At 42.9% G+C, this 8822-nt stretch overlaps 1 pseudogene across 1 annotated transcript; it reads right to left on the bottom strand.

Annotated features, from left to right (window-relative positions):
• Window positions 1-1202: 1202 nt before the first annotated feature.
• Window positions 1203-8161, bottom strand: LOC144695063 (interferon-induced protein with tetratricopeptide repeats 5-like; annotated as a pseudogene). Its single transcript, XR_013579856.1, has 2 exons — window positions 7952-8161; window positions 1203-2869 (listed from the first exon to the last, which is right to left on the bottom strand). The product of XR_013579856.1 is annotated as an interferon-induced protein with tetratricopeptide repeats 5-like (transcript).
• Window positions 8162-8822: the final 661 nt, after the last annotated feature.

Below are 8822 nucleotides of genomic sequence, written 5' to 3'. Positions count from 1 at the left end.
AAATGCATTGGAGGCAGTTCAGAGGAGGTTTACGAGATTAATACCCGGAATGAGCAGGTTGTCTTAGGAGGAAAGGTTAGACAGACTGGGCATGTTCCCACTGGAGTTTAGAAAAGTGAGGAGTGAATTGATTGAAGCATATAAGATCCTGAATGGTATTGACAAGGTGGACTTGGAGAGGATGTTTCCTCTTGTCTGTAAATCCAGAATCCAGATCCTGAAGATGTTGACTTATTAGTGGTACAGTCCCATAGGGACCAGACATCCTCCAATATGTTTAAAACAGCTTCCAACACTGTACATAAAAGAAGCAAAACCTCCAGAGAAAAACTGACCTCTTCCAGGTGCTGCTTTTCCAGTAGGTCTAAATGGGACACAAGGCCTCTCCCAATGTTAGCTTCTTCCAGCACTCGAATCCCCTGGTCCTTCCCAACCATTCCTCTCTCAATCTTCCCCTAATAGGACTATGACGATGTCAAACAGGCCAGGTACCATGGTTCACCCCACAAACAACAGCTGATAAATTTATTGCCAGTGTTAAAGGTTGGTCTGAACATTTCATACAGATCTGATGCAGTTGACCAAACTTTGAAGATCATTGTCAGCAGTAGCACAGATTGATGACAGAAATAAAATTGTAACTGCATTTTCCTTTTGTTGGTTATTTAATATTCAGTCTTTGATATTACAGCAAATTAACATTTCCGGCTGAAAAATCTCTAACTGCAACTAGAAGCCTTTACTTTTTGACCATTTTAATCCATTTTTCTCTACTTTAACTGTAAGCCACACAGTGGAATTTAAGCGCTCACATTGAAGAGGCTGAAAATCAGGGAGCGGCAGGCAGTTTGTTACTGAGAAAAAGAGAGAAAATTATCTTTCATGCGTTATTTCAGCCAACAAGTATGGGGGGAAATATCGCATTCATATAAATGGGGCTGTAATGTGCGTGGGAGCTGCACTCATGAATCTTCGTGCATTGACAAAATGATTGATTTGAATGAAAGCATTAACAGTTTATATTAAATAAGCCAGATGAGCAACTGCCAAACTTGTTCATAGATCAGGTAGATTTTCTTCATTGTTTTCACTGATTTTAAAACAGATTTCTCACAGGTGAAAAACTTGACTCTATTGAAATGCTTATTTATCATGATAAACACATTTTTGCTGTAGTTATAAAATGTATTAGGTTATCACTCTTCAATGTATCACTGATTATTTGTTATGCAAAAGAACAAAACACAATTCCATTCTATTACACTGACTCAATACATTGGTTACCGGAATACTTCATCTTTGCAGTTATGCAACACAGTTCAGCAGTAACTTGAACTGTAATCTAATCAGCAGAATTTCAAGCATCATTATGCAAAGTTCCTAATTGGGACTTTAGCTTCAGCTGGGAACATCATTGTTGAGCTAGATAGAAAGACGTAATTCACAAAGAGCACTTAGATATTCTTCATTGTCACAATCAATCTCTAAGGCTTTTTCAAAACATTCAATAGCTTCACACTTCTCCCCATCCAGCTGGTGCATGAATCCAAGAAGACCAAAGGCCTTGCTGTTTTCTGGATTCCTGTCAATTTGTTTCGTTGCAATCTTTCTCAAGTTTGTGCGACATATAAGCCATTCCCTTGAGCCATTTTTGAGTTTAAGTCCTTCCCGAAAATGTGTGATGGCATTTGATTCCGATCTTTTGTGATGCAGTTCAAATAACCCAAACTGTGAATGTATTACCTGTTTATTATCAGGATGAATACCCTTTAATTCCAGTAGTTTGCTGTAGATTTCCTCTGCTTTACGATATTCTCCATTTATTGAGCAGATGGCTGCAAAATCTAGCTGTGCAATAACAAATGTTAATGGGCGAAGCTCAAATGCCTTTTCAAAATGGTACTTGCATTGATTAATCAATTCAGCTTTCTGTTGAAAAGCAGGATTGCAAGAGTTTCTGCTGCGTGGATTTTTGATCAGTGACATCAGCTTGATTTTGTAACACAAACCGACTTGGTGGTACAAGAAGGCAGAGTTGGGGGTAATTTTCAATGCTTTCTTCAACAGCTCCAAAGATTTTTCCACGGCTCCTTCTCTTCTCAAAAATTTTGCTGCATAACGAATCACATATGGGAGATCGGGGGACTTCTGCAATGCTTGTTCAACTAATGTGAAGGCTTCCTCTATTTGCTTGAACTCTTGTAGTTTTAGAGCCAACAGCACCATGGCAACAGAGTCATTGGGATCAAGCTCCAGCACACGTCTCAACTGCTTCATCGATTGGTTGGAATCAGCATTCTTTGGAGCACCAGAAAACCCCTCCAGACGAATCAGGACAATTGCATAGCCAGCATTCCATTCAATGTCATCAGGGTCTTCCTCCAGAGCCTTTTCAAAACATTCCTTTGCCTCGTCATAATACTTCCTGGTTGATATCAACAGTGCCCAACCCTTCTCTCCATATACTTCAGGGATCATTGCTGTATAACGAGAGGCATTGTGAAATATTTTACAAATCCTCTCCAGCTTGTCAATGTAGGACTGAGCCTCTGTCAGTTGTCCCATGTGATAATATACCCAGGCATAGTTTCCATAGGTGATGATGCTTCTTTTTTCAAATTCATCTTCATGATTCTCCCTCAGAAATCTTTCAGCTTCCTGTAAGTTTTGAATTGCCTCTTCATAGTTTCCTTGCAGACAGTTTACAAAAGCGAGTTGGTTGTAGGACCTGGCTTGATACTTCACAGCACTCTGTATTAAATCTTCTAATCTTTGCTTCATATCATCCAAGTCAATGTTTTCTTTCTGTGGAGCCCACGTGAAGTGACATTGAAGCTGACTGAGTTTTGCTTTCAAGGAATCCATCTTGCTGCAAGAAAATACAAAACAAAACCTATTTTATGCATATATCTCTCTGACATTGTTAGTGTTACAATATCAGTGTTGCAATGGTGGCAAAGCCTGAATAGCTGAGTAGGTGTGCGGGTCAGAGCAGGTGGATATGGAACAATTCCATTGCAGTCTGACGTGCCCAACATCCCTCAGATAGAGGGAAGAACCATTGGAATGCAGTAATGCGCCAAGAGGCAAGCAAAAACTAACAACTGGTTCATGAGTGATTGCTGAAATCTGAGATCACCCCTTAATAGGAACATAGACAAGAACATGTCCCACTATTCAATGAAATTACGGCTGATCCTTATGTCAACTCCACTACCCCTTGGTTCCATAACTCTTCATATCCCCGCCTAACAAATGTCTATCAATCTTACTTTTGAAATTTTCACTGGGAGAGAATGTTCTAGATTTCCATTAATCTTTGTGTAAAGAACATATGTATTACCTCAAGCTTTAAGCAACTGTAGCATAACTTGTATCCTTTGTATACTAGCCCCACTGAGATAAAGGCCAATAATGCATTAACATCTCTGATTATTTATTCTATTTGTCCACCAGATTTAGCAACTGTGTACATATCACCATTGAGACAATATTCTGATGGTTCTTAGCTTCAAAACACATAATCTCATATTTCCTCACACTGAACTCTATCTGCCACTCGCTTAATCCAACGTAGAACCATAGAAAAGTTACAGCACAGAAGGAGGCCATTTGGCCCAACTTGTCCATGCCAGCCTGAGGACACCCAGGTGCCCTTTCTAATCCCACCTTCCTGTACCTGGCCCATAGCCCTGCAGCTTCAGCAGTTTAGGTGCAGATCCAGGTACTTTTTAAAAGAGTTTAAAGTTTCTGCCTCTACCACCAACTTGGGCAGCGAATTCCAGACATCCATTACCCTCTGCGAAAAAAAGCTCTTCCTCGTGTTCCCCCTACACCTTCTGCCACTTATCTTGAATCTATGTCCCCTGGTTCTAGAATTCTCCATCAAGGGAAACAATTTTATCCTGTCCACTCTATCTATTCCCCTCATAATTTTGTACTACTCAATCCCGTCACCTCTCAGCCTCCTTTGTTCTAAGGAAAATAACCCCAACCTATCCAATCTCTCCTTGTATCTACTCTTTTCTAACCCTGGCAACATTCTTGTAAACCTCCTCTGCACTCTCTTCAGAGCTATTACGTCCTTCCTGTAATGTGGTGACCAGAACTGCACACAATACTCCAGTTGTGGCCTCACTAATGTTTTATACAATTCCAACATTATATCCTTACTTTTATATTCTATACCTCTGCCAGTGAAGGATAGCATTCCATGTGCCTTCTTTACAAACTTGTCTACTTGAGCTGCTGCCTTCAGGGACCTGTGTACTTGTATGCCAAGTTCTCTCACTTCATCTACCCCTCTTAGTATATTCCCATTTATTTTGTAATCCCTGTAACTGTTTGACCTCCCTAAATGTATGACCTCACACTTGTCTATGTTAAAATACATCTGCTACTTTACCGCCCACTCCACCAACCCATCTATATCATTTTGGAGATAATGGCTATCCTCTACACTAGCCACTACTCGGCCAATCTTTGTGTCATCTGCAAATTTCCCAATCGTGCCCCCCACGTTCATGTCCAAATCGTTAATATATAACACAAACAGCAAGGGTCCCAACCCCGAGCCCTGTAAAACACCACTTGAGACAACCTTCCATTCGCAAGGGCATCCATCAACCATTACCCTTTGTTTCCTGCTACAAAGCCAACCTTTTATCCAGTTTGCTATGTTACCTTGAATCCCATGGGCTTTTACTTTCCTGGCCAATTTGCCATGTGGAACCTTGTCAAGTGCCTTGCTAAAATCCATGTACACAACATCCACTGCACTATCTTCATCAACCCTTCTTGTCACTTCCTCAAAGAATTCAATCAAATTTGTGAGGCAAGATCTTCCTTTAACAAATCCATGCTGACCATCCCTGACTCGTCCATGCCTTTCCACATGACAGTTAATCCTATCTCTCAGGATTGATTCTACTAATTTGCTCACCACCGATGTATGACTAACTGGCCTATAATTGTTTGTATTTCCTTTGATCCCTTTTTAAACAATGGAACTACGTTTGCATTTCTCCAGTCCTCCGGTACCTCCCCCGTATCTAGTGAAGATTGGAAAATCATCCTCAGAGCATCTGCTATCTCCTCCCTGACTTCCTTCATCAGCCTCGGATACAATCCATCTGGCCCTGGTGACTTATCAACTTTCAAGGGTTTCAACCCTTCAAGTACTTCCTCTCTCTTTATGACTATCCCGTCCAATATCTCGCAGTGTTCCTCCTTGACTACTAGATCTACATCCTCCCTTTCCTTTGTAAACACGGAGACAAGATCTTCATTCAAAACCCTTCCCACAGCCTCTGCACCTACACACAAGTTTCCATCTTCATCTCTGATAGGTTCCTTTTTTTCCTTAACTAACCTATTAGCATTAATGTATTGGTAAAACATATTTGGGTTATCTTTAACTTTACTTGCTAATCGTTTTTCATGCCCTCTCTTATTTTTGTTGGGGAAATGTCTACTTTGTACAATTAGGATCTGGCTTTTTAGTGCTTCCCACTGGTTTTCCACTGGTTTATCTTCCAGCAGTGCTGTCCAGTGCACCTCAGCCAAGTCCCTTCTCATTTCTGCAAAATTTGCCTACCCCCAGTACGAGACTTTTACTCCTCCCTTATCACTGTCCTTTTCCATGGTAATGTTAAATCTAAGTGAATTGTTATCACTGTCCCCGATATGGTCGCCAACTGTCACTTCACCCACTTGCCCCTCTTCATTCCCCAAGACTCGGTCTAGAATTGCATCTCCTCTCATTGGGTTTGTCACTAATTGGTTGAAAAATTTTCCTGGACACACTGCATGAATTTTTCTCCCTCAGTGCCCCTTATATTGTTTGAATCCCAGTTGATATAGGACAGTTCAAGTCTCCTGATATTATTGCCCTCTTGTTCTTACAAGCAGAAATCTGCCGACATATTTGTTCTTCTATCTCCCTTTCACTGTTTGAGGGTCTGTAATATACTCCCAGTAGTGTGACTGCCCCTTATTTATTTCTAAACTCAATCCATAAAGCCTCATTTGTTGACGCATTTAGTATATCATCCTTTCTCACAACTGGAATTGATTCATTAACCATTAGTGCTACCATCCCTCCTTTTTATCTCCTACTAACAATGTCCCTTGCCGTTTTCTAATCCTATCTGCGCTATTTACTGTGCCACCCATCAAAGTGCCGTTAACAAGCTTGGACACATAGCCTTCTACTCCTTGATCCAAGGCATGGATATATAATTATAATGACAAGCTGAGCCTCAGCACTGATCTCTGAGGGTACCGCTAATCATTTCCTACCAATTACAGTACACACCCATTACCCCAACTCTCTGTCTCCCAACTTCTAACCAATTAATTATCCTAGAAAGCTCCAAGACTTGCCTCAAGGTATTTCCAGATCCTGGGATCCTACATTCATTGCTTCCATACCCTATGAATTACCCCACTCCCCATTTCTCCCAGCGTTCTGAGCTCCGAGAAACATACACTTCCTCTTCTCATGTGAAATTTGATTGAGTTAGTTATCATAAATCAGTTCCCTTTCACGCCCACACCCCCCAAATATCATGCATATCATTGTAAGACATCATTCATTTGATGATTCCTGAATGTGACTTTTATTATAACGTACAGCCCATTTGGACAGTAATGACGTTTGCAACTAATAGCCCCACACTGCCACCCCCTGGAACTTAGCTGGGACTGCTGCATGTATTCTCACTGGGAGGGTGGGCTGTTCCCTGTTGGAGATAGAATGGGGAGAAAGGGTTGGATTTTTAATTGCCCATGGGGGAGAGGCAGTGTGCAGGTGTGCATTGAGAATCACTTTTGAGGTGTGTGACTGGAGTCTGGTGCCTCTGGAATTCAATGTGATTTTCCAAGGGAGGCTGGGGGAGTGGGGGGGTGGGGGAGCAGGAAAAGCCTCCAATTAACTGGTTGTCGAGCTCATTTTTGAGCTTATTTAGAGGCTTCTGAACAGCAGATTTTTTAACTGGGAGGAACATGCAGTGTCTGGGACACATCAGGGAGTCATGGGGGTTAATGGTCAACATATTTAAGAAAGAGGGAATATTGCTCAGCTGCTCAGACAGTGACACAGAGTTGGCATTGCTGGTGCTGACAGGGTTGCAATTGTGAACAGTGAGTGCTGACACTCTTGCGAGGGATGTGGGGAAGCTGGCATCACCTGGGGAGCTGAGGTAGGCAAAGGGAGCCCTAAGGAACCATCAGGTCCAGGGGATCATCAGTTGGATCCACAGAGGCACCTGGGCAGCAACAGGCCAGCTAGCCAGATTCCTGTATAGAAAAGGCTTCCACTCGAGACTGAGTGTCCTGTTGGTCTGTGATCACAGGAAGCACATCTTGCCAGTCTGTGCTGGTTCCCAGGCAGCTACATTGATGACTTTATCCTTGGAGGAATGTCAGGTGCTGCATCTCTTCAGGACCCTGTGAGTGGTTACTGGGAGATAAGGGTTATTCTCAACAAAGCGCAGCAGCGAAGACAAGAGGGGCTGGAGTAACAAGCGCTGCTCGGAGGATTCCAAAGGCATCCAGGGGCGCCTCATTAGACCTGGCTGCAGCCTTTGTCCTCCTTCATTCCATAATTCGGTGTGTACCTCTTCCAACGCAATGTAGCGAAGTGCAAACCTGCTCCCCCATTGCCCGCATGTGAACTGGCTTTTTAAATAGTCTCGGTGAAACCGCGCCACATGGGTCCGCTTCACTCCCATCTAACAGGCACTGAAAATATGAAACTCGCAAGTAAAATGATGAGGAATCCCTGTAGACATCAGTCATTCTCACATCCACTATAGTGTGTGTCATGACCCGCTGTCTCCCACCCTGCCCCCAAGTCCTGTCTCCCCATTAATATTGGGACATCACTGTCACGATTATTTAACAAGCCAAGGCATGTAATCATGCTGTGTAAAGTGTTGCGATCACTAACCTCATGATGCTGATCTGGGTTGTACCGAGTTTGATTGCAGGTAGCCGCTCAGTGAAACACTGGATAAAACTTGGCTCCTCAGATATTTTTATACCTTCGGGAATCACATGATTTCGAGGAATTGCTGCTTGAAAGTGAAAGTGGAAATTGAAACTGGAAAGTGAATCTTGACCACAGCCTTTTCCTCACCTGATTAAAGAAACCACCCATTCCTCAAAACCTGGGAGATAAAATCGCGACGAGAATGGGGGCGCTTCTCAAATGGGGAGGGGGGCGTCTCTATGAAATCCGGTGGTCTCTGATATTGTGGTGATGCTGAGGTTAAGGGGGCATGACTGGGGAATCAGAACTCGAGGAGAATGGAGGCTTAGGAGGAGAGATAGGAATGAGGGCATGGGGTGAGAGGGAGATTGGAGACTGGGGAGAGATGGAGATTAGGGAATGGTGGAGAGAGGATGATCCGTCTCTTCCCTATGGAAACCTGCGCCCTCCTCTCAAACTCTTGGACCAAGGCCTCCAGAGAACCTTCCCAGAAGGAAAAAACAGTTTGGACCAGAACTCTTATTTCCCAGTTTTACTGGTGTTCCATTTTAAGGTAAACAAGAGCAGTTCAGAGCAGTATTCTTATTCCCAAGGTTTTACTGTTTTTTTTCCTTCTGGGTTGGAGTGCTCTCTCTCTCTGTCAGAGTGACACTCAGAATCACAGAATCACACAGCGCAGAAGAGGCCCTTCGGCCTATTGAGTCCGCACCTATACATGAGAAACACCTGACCTACCTACCTAATCCCACTTACCAACATTTGGCCCATAGCCTTGAATGTTATGATGTGCCAAGTGCTCATCCAGGTACTTTTTAAAGGATGTGAGGCA

Source organism: Cetorhinus maximus, chromosome 20, assembly GCF_964194155.1.
Source record: "Cetorhinus maximus chromosome 20, sCetMax3.hap1.1, whole genome shotgun sequence".
Taxonomy (NCBI): domain Eukaryota; kingdom Metazoa; phylum Chordata; class Chondrichthyes; order Lamniformes; family Cetorhinidae; genus Cetorhinus; species Cetorhinus maximus.
The sequence above is the reverse complement of the archived record's forward strand: the minus strand, read 5'-3'. Positions and strand labels throughout refer to the sequence as shown.